Here is a 14,870-nt window from a genome sequence, read left to right as displayed (position 1 = left end):
CTGAGAATAATTTAATTTCTTCAGATAAACTCTGACTTTTCCAGATTTCCCTTGAAAGTTTAAGAAACACAGACATCATTAACACTTACAGAAGGCTATCAACACTCTTAGAAAGGGATTCACACAAATCCCTTGTGTTAAGCACAGTCATAAGGGTCTCCAAATCATACAGCATTTCCTTCCTAATGTGACAGACACCATGCAGCAGCTATTAATGAAAAAGAACTATGAAAAACCTTTTTTTATTCTTTGTTATGAAATCCCTTCTTGTAACACCCATTGAATTTACAAGTATTTGAATATTGCATAATGAATAATCCTCATAGTTTCAACTCTATTTTTTTCAATTAGTGTTCTGTTTGTAGGACTGATGGGTACAACAAAGAAAGGAATAAAACTAATTATTAATAAATAGGCCCTCATTATTTGGTCTACTGGAATCTGTTTGGCTGGTTATTTTTAAAATGCCAAATTCAATTTTTCCATGTGAAGTGATTAAAGGACAATTTCACAAACTCAATATCAGAAGAAAAATAGAAACGTCAAACTAGAAATATCCTGAAAACTACAGGATTTTCTTATGATTTGTATTACACTTTTACCTGGTGGATTCAGCCAAGTTCAAGTTCCCAGCGTATGCTGTTCCAAAGCAAGAACACCAGCTCAAACTCATCTGGTCTTAGTGGAAATGATGATTGAAGACAGGTCTTGCAAATCAAGCGCAGAAATTTGACCAAGTGTGTCAATCACAGCAGATTACCTTTGCTGTGAAAAACACACATGGATTTATGAGTTTGGATTCAAGGTATTCCCAGACTACTTGATTTCCATTTTTGCTTTAATGACCCTCTTTGGTGTTGGTAACTCCTCCCCCTGCCCTTTCCTCTGCTCTTCAGTCTCAAATTATGTCTTTGCTTTTTTTTCTCATGTGCTTTCCTGCTTCTGCCTCCTATGCTGTCACAGCCTTTGACACCTATGTTTCAAGGGTGAGTGGCTTTCACTCATCAGTGACACAGAAGGTTTCTCTTTGGATGCCATTTTTAAGCAGGAATCTTTAGCTTAAATATAACAACTTCCTAAAGTATAAGTGCATTGATAGCAAGTTCCTCAACAGAAACCTGAAGACATGAATGCAGCAGCTGACAGACATAAAGGGTTTAAAACCAACTCCCAGCAAGTTCCAGTAAGCTGTGCACACACACACACACACACACTCTCTCACACACACACACACACACACACTCACACACACACACACACACACACACACTAGTAAAAATAACAGTAATAACAATAACAACCACAAAAACAGCTTGGCTGAACATACAATTTTCTCATTTAGGATTTAGAGCTCAGTCACTGAATTAATGGTGCAGATATAAAAAATGAAATTTCAGAGGAAGGATCTTGATAGGACTTATAGCCATGCTTACAGGTTGTGTATTCATGAAACATCAGGGGATTTAAATATAAATATTGAAATTATTTATGAGGCTAAGATCTTATTATAAAAGTTCATGATTATTGAGATATTTATAGATGTCAAAATTCAGAGTTTAGTAATTTTGATATACTACTTCTGTTAGTAATAAAGAATTAAGATTGGTTTTGGAAAGCTACTTAAGTCTTAATGTGATTTTAATTCCTTGGGAAAACATTGAAATACCACATGCTATTCCTTGTTGAATTCAAGCTGGTTCTCAATCTCCAGTCTGCTGGTGGGACTATTCCAGGATGAAGTTGCAGGCCATCTCTCTTTTATGAAAAATTAAGCTCAAAGTGCTCCACTTTCAGAGAATCACTGTAGAAAACTCCTTACTGATTAACCATTCACATTACTAGATCCTACTATATGGAAGCTTTTAAGTACAGACTGGTTTTCTATAGGACTTCAATATATGCTGGAAGCTGACTGTATGGTTATGTCATTTCTAATATAAGGAAGTTTTCTTGTATAAGAATTTATAAAAGGACAAAAGTAATGCAGATGCAACTTTCTTAATGGTGGTTTTCTTATTTTGTCAATAGTATAAATATGTCCTCATTGGACTGGTGATTAGTTGGCCAGTGTTGCAAAAGTAGAATGTGAGCAAACCAGCTTTACTGTTTGAAAGGGTATGCTCATCTTTCTGTAGATAGTTTATATAATTTTTGTGTGAAATGTGGCCACCAAACCAGTGAAAATGTTAAGTACCTCTTTGGTATTTGCAGAAGCCAAGTATGGGCTATTGATGGCAGTTGACATTATGCAGCAGAGCTGTCCATACATATTGCTGCGTGTTTAATGTCACCCTTTAGATGTGCATGGATTTGCCTGCATCAGCAGCAATTATCTTTGCACATTTGTCACCTGTGGGGAAGATCTCAGAAAACTGAAAGGGGAAAAAGAAGAAGCCTATAATCTTTCAACACAAACTCAAAAGCTAGGTAAAAATACTAGAACAAGCAAATAAAAGCCATTTTGAAGCATCTGCAATGTAATAAAGTGGAGAAAAAATGGTTACTGTGAATTTTTGAAGATGAATTGAAGTACAAGAAGACACAGTCATTTTGGCATAGTAGCTGTCCTGTGTGAAAGCTGAGAAGGGAGAAGGCATATGTGACACACCTGAACTTAGTAAGGCTTTTGACATAACCTGCATGACAACCTTGGGATTGAATTGATCAGATATTATCCAGATGCATCACATGTGTTAACGTGTAGTTGAACCACTCTGCTTATTAAATAGGGAGCTATGTCTCTGTCAAAGCGCCAGGACATTTCTCTTGGGAGTCCACAACTGATGTATGCTGTTTTGGCATGCTTCTTTTCTTAGTCTGAGTAATATTTTTATGTGACATTAGACTACAGTGGGGGAAGAAATATAATGTTCCTTTTGGGGAATTGAGTCTGACTTTAAAACTGTCTTTATAAAGTAAAGATATTTTTTCAAACCAACAAGGCAAAAAGACAAAATGCTTCATGTAGGAAATAGAAACATGTAGAAATACCCAACAAGGAAATATGGCATGGCAGCACAACTTCGCAAAAGACTGTGGCTGTGCTATTGAGGTTTCAAAGGGGAATAATTAAGGAATATAAAACTGTCACAGAAGAAACCAGATCTTGTTCTTGCATATATTAATGTTCAGTGTCTTACAGCAAAAAGAAGAAGGCATTATTTTATGTTACAGCTTAAGGTATAGTCTGATGTCTAGTTCTGAATATTACACGTTGTGCAAGAGGCAGCTGAATCAAAGATACTCTAGAGGAGAGACACAGGCATTACATAAGGCTTCATAATTTCAAGGAAAAACAGAATAAGGTGGATTAGTTTATTTAAAAAAGAAGAAGGATCAAAGCAGACAATCAGGTAAGGGATCAATCACAAAAAAAAAAAAAATTAGCTTTTTTTTTTTTTTTTTCATTTTGTGTACTAGATAAAGTCCTAATTTCCAGTAGAGATATCTTTTCTGTCTCTCCTGGAGGGCAAGGAAAGGGCTGCACCAAAACAGGAATTGTGGAATCACCTGAACTGGATATTTTCCTGAGTTTAAACCACTGATCAAGAACAGCACATATTTACTTAATTTTTTGTGAGAGGGATGGACAGGCTGACTTTTCACAGTTCATTACAATTATAGTTTACAATTACATATTTCAAATTCAAGAATTTTAACCCTGACTCATCTCCTTTTTTTCCCCCTCTACTCTTTAGTCTTATTTCCTAGTGAAATGAGGTTCATAAGACCATGCTCCCTGTTTGACACCTACCTGTCTTTGATAGCATCCATTCTCAATGACTCCTTGAACTCTCTTCACCACTTCAAGACTTGGAAAGTGGAGAAGAAATCAGTACCTGGACAGAAGACAGAGATGAGAGCCAGGCAGAACTCAGCTGCTGGTTGCTTCACAGGACAATAACATGGCTAACCAGTTTTTGTGCTTGCCACTCAACCAGTTACCATGAGTGTGGTCCCTGGGCACCTCTAGCATGGCCCTCTTGGCCTGGTGATGGCATCACAGAGGGCAGGGAGAAGGAGAAGAGCCAGAGGACCCAGGCCATTGCAGGATGAAATTGCAGCAGGTCATGTCCAAGCAGCCAAGTTTTAGGGTTTCATACCATTCTTCCCACCCAAAACACACAGATTTTCTGATATGGGCCAAGAGGCTGGTGTTGGGCTCCCTGCCTGCTGGAGAGCAGATGCTCAGGGCAATGAGCATGGAAAGGCTGAAACACTGCAGTCCACAAAGTGGTAAAGATTTCCATTCTCTGGCCCATTTTAGCAAATGGCTACTTCAGCTGGCAAGAAATGCATTTGTGATTACAAAGTAGGATCTTTACGGAAAATCACAAATTCTTTTTCTCAGAATTCAAACGTATTAGCAGAGCTGGATTCCTGGTTTTGTGACAATTATGAGAATATTGCATCTGTGCTACAGGAGACCACACAGCTAAACTGAACAACAGAATGGCACAGGAAAGCAACTGCATGCATAGAAACAGGGCAATTATTACAGCAGAAAATTGTTTAGAGAAACACTGTCTCAGCAGCTTAAACAATCACTTGGGAACAAGTAGCTTTGCTCAATGTGAGATGTAATTCTTCTCAGTCCAAAATGACACAGACATTGATTTGAAAAGCAATTACAGCTGGAATCAACAGTTTGCTTGAATTTGGGGGCAGAAAATTACAGCATAAGCCAAATTAGTGATTGTGATTCTACTCCTGAACACAAAGAAGAAAAAAGGAAGGTAAATAATTGTGACAGAAAAAGGCCCCAAAACAGCATTAAACTATATTCTTGAGACTGTTGGAATTGCATAACCAGAAAAGTCTGGGTTTGGGAAGCGTGAATATCCAGTTTCTTGAGTAAAAACATAGAAAAAGCTGAAAAATATTAAAATATTTTCAGAAAGCCTGGAAAAACTAGTCACTGTCTTGAAACCTGGCTAAATCAATTCTGAAATAGAGACTAGGAAGGGACACAGAGTGTCAACAGCAATAAAGGATAAGAGAAATACAGGAAAAGTGGGAAGGATTTTGTAAACAGACAGAAAGCGATAAAGAAATTACAAAATAATTTAATGTAGGAAACATAGATAGCCTGAGGAGAGCAGGTGAATCCCAGGAAGCAGTTAAGAATAACAGATGCATTTAGAGAGGATGAGGGCATAGAAAAAAAGAAAATTAATTGTTTTAAGTACAAATTTTTGCCTCAAATTATGTGGAGAATTGACTTAACTCCTTTTCTTAGGAATGACCTCCAAGTCTTATTACAGTTTGAGGCGCCAACTGAAAAGATGCCATAACAAACTAATCTAGAAAAAAACACGTCACGACACCTTATTCTATTTGAATCTTCTGTATTATTTTATTTGAAGCAAATTAATGTATATCATTTGTATTTGGGTCTTCACAGAAACTAGTATAATGTGTGAAATTTTATGAACTAAAATCTTTACATTCCATCCCATATTTTGTAAAAAATAGAAATTTACTGTTTTAATTGCTCTAAGTACAGTGAAATATGTTGCCAGCGTTCCTCAGGAAGAAAAAAAATTCCCTGAGAAACACTTTGAAGAAAAAGTGTTACTATGTGGAATTTTATTGTTTGCATTTTATTGTTTGTATTGCAAACAATTTTATCGTTTGCATCTTCAAGAGTTTGCCTACATAACTTGGTGGGGAGAATTTTTTTAACATAAATACAAAGTTTTCAACATTCTATTTAAGTCCACCTCTTAACACCCCTTAATAATCTTGTATTCTGACAAATATCAACTTCTAATCTAAAAAGAAAATAAACCAAAAAAACAACCACCAACCACCATTACACATATCTACTGCATTTGCTATTTTCTTTTTAGGACAAAATAACTGAAACTTATTTAAACACATTATATAATTCAGTAAACATAAAAAGTTACATGAGTGTTTAACATGAATATCAGCTCATAGAACTCCTTTACAGCCAAATTAAATTAGTGAAAGTACTCTAATAGATCTTAATTCACTTTGAAATATGTCTTATTAATAGATGTTAAATATATATTCTATTTTAAATTTTTATTCCCATGATAGGCCTAAAAGCTTGATTCTGCATTTCCTGATTGAGGACTCTTATGCATAAACTTGAGTACTAAAAATGTCTGGGCTGGGATGCTCTGGAGAAAAATTTAACCACACAAAGTTGCTATCAAAGACAGAATGAGTATAAAAACATCAAAGAACAAAAAACCCAACAAACAGATTAAAGGCTAGAGGGCACATTGCCCAACAAAGTATCAAGATATTTTAAAGTGTACAATTCATAGCAGCCTTGTTTTCAGAAATTACGAAAGACATCAGTGTTCCCAATTTTTTTTTTTTTTTGTTATAGCCTGTGTGCTTGAGACTAGATCTTTTTACTAGCTGTTATTTCTATGATTCTCAAGAAATTCAAACAATGTAATTACATTATCATAATTTTGGCAGTTTTCCTTTACCAGAGGGCTTCCATGAGGGATTTCCTACATCATAAAATATATATAAGTAGCATTAAATAAAACCGATTCCTGTGTTAAATCTCTAAAAAAAGCACTAAATCACTATATTAAGCTGATGCTTCTAATTGAAAGGTATAAATAGCACCAAAATTAGATTTAGCAGAAAACTAGCTATTATAGTAAGAAAATGCTTCATGTGACAGCAGAACTATCAATTTTCTTAAAAAACACTTAGATCTTTATAGATAGATCTTTAGATCACTATGCATCAAAGTGTTCTTTCAGTTTTGTTTCCAAAAATGTATTATCACAGTGGAATGAAAATATTTCAACTTTCTTACCAACCCAAACATTTGAAGAAAATTGTTTTAGACTAAATAAAACATGCTTTGAAACTCAAAAATAGAAGTCTCAGTTTAAGACATCTGTTTACAGTATGAATAGAAATCTAGGCAAATTTAGTCTTAAAATATGAAATGAAAAATCATAATGTTTCACTTTTTAAATGTAGAAACAAATAGTTCCATTCTAGTTCATACAAACATTTATTTACATCTGTTTGACTTAAAATGCACTGTCAGGAGAGCAAACCATTGAAATAAAAAAAAAATCACCTAGAATTCCCATTGTGGGAATGAATACTTTTACATAGACAAGCTTTTAAGTTTTAAGTATTCATGAATCTCTTTAAGGGCTTCCAGATAATGGCTAATGGTTGACATACTTGGATATTTTCTCAACTCAGTGACTTTTTTTCTGCTCAAAAGTCCCTACTTATTTTGAAACAACTGAAGTATAATTTCACTGAACAAGCCTCATGCAAATATTTGTGAGCAATGTTTTCAAACAAATCGAGTGTAATGTCTATAATTAAATTCAATGCAGAGTAAATTGGAGATAAAAATCGATAAGCGACTCTGAAGCCTCATCACTTATTGATTCATGAGTCATTTATCTCCTTCTGCAATCCACATCAAAAGCAATTAACAGTTAATGAAATCACACAGATGCAAATCAGAAATAGGAAAAATTATTAACTGTGCCCCAAATCTCCACAAATTAACTTAGTCAGAAAAAAAATATGATCTTGTTGTGACTAGCTCTGGTTAGGAATTGTTTGATTAGATATTTCATGGTTGTTTTTCCTGTAAAACAAAAACAAAACCCCCAAAACAAAAACAAAACCAACAACCAAAGTTTCCTGCCTCTACCCGATCAGTGATTTTCTGTCCAATGCAGTAGAGGTGCACAACTCACAAAATGCATCCAGGCACAGCTGCTGGATGGAGCTGCTCCGTTACCTCTGCGCTTCTCCCTGTGAGAGTGCAGGTAAAGGTGGAGCAGAGGCAGGAGGCAGGTCAGCAGGCTGCAACCTGAACCTCCCTTTGCTGTCTTTGTGTGGAATTGGAGCATTTTCTGAGGGCTTGACCCTGGTTAGAAACCCCTAATGTAGTCACTGGTGGGAGGTGCAGGTGACAGTCCTTGGCACCCCTGGTGGCCGCAGGACCCGAGCCAATTCGTGTCAGGGCTGGTTCAGGCTGCAGAAATGCAGCTGCAAGCTGCTCTTTGAAGTTTGCTCATCGAGTGTGAGCCACTGGGCTAAGCCTCTTGCTGTCGGAGACAGAATTGAAAGAGACTGAATGATAGGTGATAAAATGTCATCTGAAATATAAATGCAGTGTGTCTGGGGGAAAAAAATAAAAATTTAAACCATTTTTTTCCCAGGAGGAATGTAATGACTTTTCCATTTCTATACATGTGATGTGGCCCTGAGAGCATTAGTGGAAAGTAAAGACATTTGTGGTCCCAGCCAGAATTCCTGACATGCAATGAGAGGTGTATGCTTTTTGCTGCTCTTGTGGTGGGTTGCAGACTCCTCACACAGTACTTCCCTTCCATGGCTGAGCTCTTGAGGTTAGGTCTGGCCTGGGAAATAGCTGAGAATGTCCACCCAGTGCTTGCTGCCCTTCTTGGTCGGGATAGCAGCTCTGTAGGCTCAGCACAGCATCCAAAGCCATTTGTTGTTGTGACTTAACCCCAGCCAGTCACCAAGTACCACACAGTCACTCACTCTCCCATTCCCCACTCACTGGAATTGGGGACTGAACAGGAAGAGTAAAATAAAACTTGTGTATTGGTGCAAATACAGTTTAATAGGGAAAGCAAAAGCCCTGCACACAAACAAAACAAACCAAGGGATTCTTTCACTGCTTCCCGTGGGCAGGCAGGTGTTCAGCCATCCCCAGGAGAGCAGGGCCCCATTACATGACATGTCATGGTGGCTTGGAAAGACAAACTTGGACCATCACTCCAAATATCCATCCCTTCCTCCTTCTTCTCCCTACTTTATATCCTGAGCATGATGTCACTCAGTCTGGAATGTCCCTTTGATCAGTTTGGGTCACCTGTCCCAGCTGCATCTCCTCTCAGCCTCCTCACCAGTGTGCCTGTAGGAAAAGCAGAAAACACCTTGGGAATAACAAAAACCCATCTGTCTATCATCAACATTGTATTCAGGACAAACCTGAGGCACAGCCCCATACTAGCCACTGGGACAAAAATTAACTCTACCCTGAACCAAAACCAGCACATAGGTGTACTTATATAGGTGTATATACTATGTACAGTGTATAAGTACCATAAAATGTACAGGGTGTTCCACTTCAGGTCAATATTATTTAGCTAGTAATGACTGTGCTTCAAAACTTGTGTCTTTTGCAGATAGAATCACATCAAGGCAAGCAACCAAATGCATGTTCAAAAATAATTATTTTAGTCAAAGTATTTACACGTATTTTCAAAGCTTTGGGGCATATAATATTGAGTTATTACTGCAAATGTAAAAATACCCCAGCAAACCTTCAACATGATGAAACTTTTAAGTGTTTTTAAGCTTGGAAATAAAATTTTTTTGTGTGTCGTTGCATGCCTTCTGAACCAGAAAGAGGAAACCTAACCCTGACATTTAAAACATAGCCTTTGGATATTCCAACTATATGCATGACAAGAATAGCAAAGAAATAAAAAGCTCGTAAAAATCTGGATCTTCCTCCTACTTCACTATCTTGTCTAAACTCATACAATTCATGGGCTCTTTTTTCTTTCACATTCAAATCCCACATGACTACTTTTTTCTAAAATACAAATCAAAACACACCATGTAACTAATCAGTTTTAACTACTGCCTGTTATACGATAGCATGAGTTATTATTAGTAGTACAGATTAAGAAACATTAGCCTAAACTGCAATCCTTTTGAAAATCACTGCTTCAAAATTAAAATTTGAGTTATGGTTGCATAAGCCACGTGAAGACAGTAACATAGATTTAACTTGCATCAAAAGCTAATTTGCGCTTTCCTGGCAGGTGTGTATGGCAAATATATTGTGGTGAAGAAAACAAGCAAGGAAAAGAGAAGCTTTAGGTGGGAGACAGAAATTGGAGGGCTTATGTTAGCAATGACCCTGAAGTATAAATAGAGCTGGACTAGTTTAAAGAAAAAAATTAGTTCTGCAAACACCTCCACACAGGTAACACTTCTGAAAAATAGACACATCTTGTATAGTTATCCACTCTGTACATCCAGCCTGAGGTGCATTGCTCAGACATTGCCTTCCCAGCTGTTTGCAGCACAGGGCAGCAGCAGCATACAGAAAAGGGAGCCTTCAGGGCACTCAGAATGGAAATGTTAATGAAAATGTATCCACACTTTAAACATTTGAAAATGCTTTTAGAGATTGGAGCATAGCATTCCAAGGCCATCTACATTAGGGAGGTCCCAGGTGCTTCTGAAGCATTTTATGACACTGTGCCTTGAATGGAGGATTGTGTTTATAGAAGACAGCCAAGGGTGCCATAGGTACCAAAGCATGAACAAAGTACATCCTCATGATGGAGAAATACAGCTCTCATTTACAGAGATTTTGTTTCTGTATGACCCCTTCATAGATTAAGTGCTTGTATACACCAGCTTTTAAACAATACAAAAATCCAGTTGATGGACAGAGGGTCTATTTTGTGCCTGAGAGCAGAGAGGTGTGAGTGTATATCCACAGGACAATTTCATGGCATTTTCAGTGGCAGCTTGCTACAGTTAAATGAAGGAAAATGGCAAATTATGTAGATGAGCTTCAGAATCAGCTCCAGGATAAACCTGGTTAATCTATCCTGGCTACAGGATCCTTAGCCCTAAGTCAAGGCAATAATGCAAATAGTACTTGAGAGGATTCAACACATCACCCAGGGTGCAGATAAGCGAGGAGTGAAATTGTTGCATTTGTGTTAATCTGGACTAACTCCAGTGGAACTGACAGAAAATCAGCCAAATATTTAATGCCTTATGCATCTAAATTAGGCCAGGTACTGTGTGTGATTGCATTTCTGCATGTGGCATTTTCAGAACACAGAGATTACTATTATCATCTGGGCCTCAAGACAAAGAGGTTGTGTGTCCAAAACAAAATAACAAATATGGGAAATCAATGAGGTTTTTGTTCAACTATTTTTTCTTTTCTCTTTTTTTCCTTTTTATTTAAATCTGAAAAATTATTTTTTATTCAGACTTGAAGAGGTTTCTGCCAGGTTTTGCCTACTCTGCTCCTATCGACAAACACTTTACTGTCAACCATGACAAAAGGATGTCTTTGAGAGGTATACTCTGATCTAGTTTAGAAAAAGTCCTAAAACATTTACTCATTTTTCCAGGCATGGAATGCTGTTGTCACTAACAGGCCTCAGGGGACTGCAAAACGTGTCATTATTACAGTATTGAAACTGTCTGACCTGACTATGTGCTGAAGTGACAGACTCAAGCATTTCTGAAACCCCTAAGCCCCCTGACATTACAGAACAGGGACGTTCCCCGTTCCTCCTACCCCCATTCCTGACAGAAACTTTTGGTTTTTAAATTTTAAAGCTGGAATTTAATAAATAAGAATATAAGAGGAAGTAAATCAAGCTCTTTTTCCACCCTGTATTATACTTTGGCAGTTTAAAATACAGTAAAAATTCTGGAATATGAAAGTTTTTCATATATTCACACGAGAAATACTTGCTTCATTTTTGAGCTCGTAATAATAATAATAATAATATCTAAGTAAGTCCTCCTTGACTTCAACAATATTAATAAAATATATATTAGACATCTGTGGCTGTCCATCATACAGATTTGGTCAGGCACATTGCTGATCTGCCCCTATTACTGTTCTATCTTTTTGATATAAACTGACTGGTGAGGATTTCACAATATTTGGTTTCCAAGGCAAAATGTATCTCTGGACAAGGAAGCAGCTGCCCTTCTCCTAGGTTCCTTTTTCCTCTTCCACCCACTCTGAGCCAACAGCTCCTTCAGAAAGAGAGGTGTTAGCTTTAACTGACAATCCATCAGGGACAGCAGCATATTTCTTGTGCAAGTCAGCAGTTTTTGCTCAGTTTCTGACACGTTTTGCATCCTTCTCTGTATGCATCAGTATCTAATGTAAGTTCACTTTTCCCATCCATGTGCTGCAAATTGTGACAAGTACAAATTGTTCTGTCTCTTTATGCCTTTATGCACATTTTTCATTTAAAAATAAACCTTTCTGAGCTTACATTTGATTACAGAATCCCAGAAATAATTTGAAGGAATGTTGCTCACTTTATTAATTCTAAGAAACATTCTGTTCCAATCTTTAAAAATATGATTCTAGAAAAACACTCTGAAATGAACACTTTAGAATGGAGAGTTAATTGATGCATGAGGTAGGATCCCTATTACCTAATGTTGGTAAAACCTAATCCAGGCTACTCATCCAGCTTTCTCTCTAAACACCCATCACTTTTTATTGACTGAAGAAGCAGCCTAGAAAATCATGTTAGATCAAGCTAATTCTTGGATTGTAAGATTAAAGGAAGATGAATTGCACTAAAAGGGACATGCATGCATGCATAACATTATGTCTGTCACAAAACAGAGACCCATGGGAATAATCCTGTGTCATTGTTAATTGCACAAACAAGGTTTCTCAGCAGAGTCCACTGGGCTGAATGCTCAACACGCCTGTGAGTTCGATGAAACTCTGATGATTTGCCTTGGATGTGTTGCACTTAAATCTGATTCATCAAAAGACTTAGACCTGGGACTGAGCTATGTTTTGAAAGTAGCTTAGGGCAAGGTGCTGGAGTCTCTGAAGTCAGGTGTATGTTTAGGTACTGCACCGAACTGGGGCCGTATGCAGACTTGAAACAGTTTGACTTGACTACGAAACTGTTTGTCTCTACCTACTGTAGTGTCTTAAAATTGGAGATCAACAAGACAAGCAGGTTCAGTGATCAAATAATTGATTAAAATGTTTTAAACCTTGAAATAGTAAGTATGCCATAACTCCTAAAAGAAAAAGCAGGGATTTTCTCCAGATGAGAAGTTGAGATTTATTACTCTTCCTGAAAAAACCCCAAAACCCACCATGAAAAAAACCTCCAAAAAGCCCAAACTCAAAAACTCAAGTAAACCCTAGTTTAATGAAATGGCTGAATTGCATTAACTAAGGATGAGGCAATCAAGATACCACAGGTAAGGAGACATGAAAATCAACCCCAGCAGAAATATGGAGATGGACCAGGGAGAATGGCCTATAGACACCAGCAATCTAAAGGTCTTTACAGGAACATTAAAAGCATTTAAGAGGAAGAATTGGAAAGAGAGATGATAAATTGCTGACTGTTTCAAATTCATTGCCTGGCAAGTTATTGTGTGCCAAGGCATTTCTCTCACAAATTATGACACTGTATTGAGAAAAGAGATGGAGTTAAACATGGGAGTGTGCTTCAAATACATGACTAATTGCTTAGATTGCCTCTAGGCTCAGTGTTTTCAGATGGAGTGAGTGCAGAATCTGCCATTTTGTCAATATATTATTTTAATTTTTCAAAAGACAAGATGAATATTTAATTCTTTCAAAAGTTACCACTTACAAAAATAGTTACATACATGTTCATAACCCACCACATAACACTGCAAACAGCCAGAAACTGGCAACCTGCCACTCTGATCATTAACACAAGAATCAAATTAATAGTTGTACCAGAGCATCCAGCAATTATCTTTTCCTTTTCTTCTGTTAATGGGTTTTTATCCCTTTTATATTTGCTGTGGGTGGGTAGCTTTAGATTCATTCAGCTATCCAGAGTCCTTTCCTCTCTAATTCCTTGAAAACCTTGAAAAATTAAACCAAACTAAATATGCGAGTCCACAGAGATTTTTAAAATTGAAAATAGTGAGTTTTGCATTATTTTTTTTTAGAATAGATTTCAAGCAAGCTAATTATTTTCTCCACTTAGCAGTATTAAAAAAACCAGAAAATAAAATGACAGGTTTACAATTAAAAAAATGTGGAGCTTCTTCTCTCTTCCTCTTCCTCTTTCTCTTCCTCTTTCTTTCTCGTTTCCCCTCTCCTCCTTTACCTCCCCTCCTCTCCTCCCCTCTCCTCTCTTCACATACTGTAGGGGACAGGAAATAGAAGGAATTGTAATTTCATTGGTTCTCTTTGTCTGTTACAGACATTTTCTGTGCAATTAAGCTTCAAGTAAATCTGATTTTAATCCTACACAAACAAGATATAACCCTAACCAAAACTCTGAATCAAAACAACTCCAGGTGTTGTGAAAGATAGAAAATTTTCACATTTGACCTCTTGTGTTTTTTAATGAGATTCAACCAAATTCCTCAAGCACATGAAAAGTACTGAATGTGGATGAAGTTTTTGGGGTTTTTACCCAGCCTCTTCTATAATTACGAGCACCACAAAGCTAGTAAAAGTACTGTCATCTATGAAGTAAAATACCTGCTCTTTTAGAGGCCTGCCTACTCATTTTTCTCTTGGTATGATATGCTACTATTAGATAAAATATTATAAATAAAAAAATGAAAAAATAACATTTTGTAGCACTGAATTCTTTTCTTCTATAATCAACTTTCCTCAGAATGAAATTCCAGTTACAGAGTGGCAGCGAAACAGAAAATATAAAAATTGAAGAAAAAAATCCCTAAAATATAATTTGATTAATCTTGAGGTAGACTTTATTTTTTTCTCTATTCTTAACTAAAAGCAAGCTCTTTAGTAACAGAAGCCCTTTTAAAAAGGCATTCTAAGATTGTCATATGAGAATGAATTTAATGTTCAAAAATAATTAGAACAACTTAATTACCTGTAGCATATCAGCTGTCAGAACTGCTGTTGGTACGCATAACCCTAATTAACAATGAATTATGATTGATTAATGAAAACCCATAGAGGTTTACACACAGGCTATGTAAAGTGTATTAAAAAAAGAAAATAAGGCGCCTGTACTTTTACAGACTAGCTAACCTCTCAGAGATGAAGATTTCATTCTGATGTCTTCAGAGGTCAAAGGACATCCCAG

Source organism: Melozone crissalis, unplaced genomic scaffold, assembly GCF_028551555.1.
Source record: "Melozone crissalis strain CALT ecotype California unplaced genomic scaffold, PUWL_Pcris_2 ptg000027l_1, whole genome shotgun sequence".
Lineage (NCBI taxonomy): Eukaryota > Metazoa > Chordata > Aves > Passeriformes > Passerellidae > Melozone > Melozone crissalis.
The sequence above is the reverse complement of the archived record's forward strand: the minus strand, read 5'-3'. Positions refer to the sequence as shown.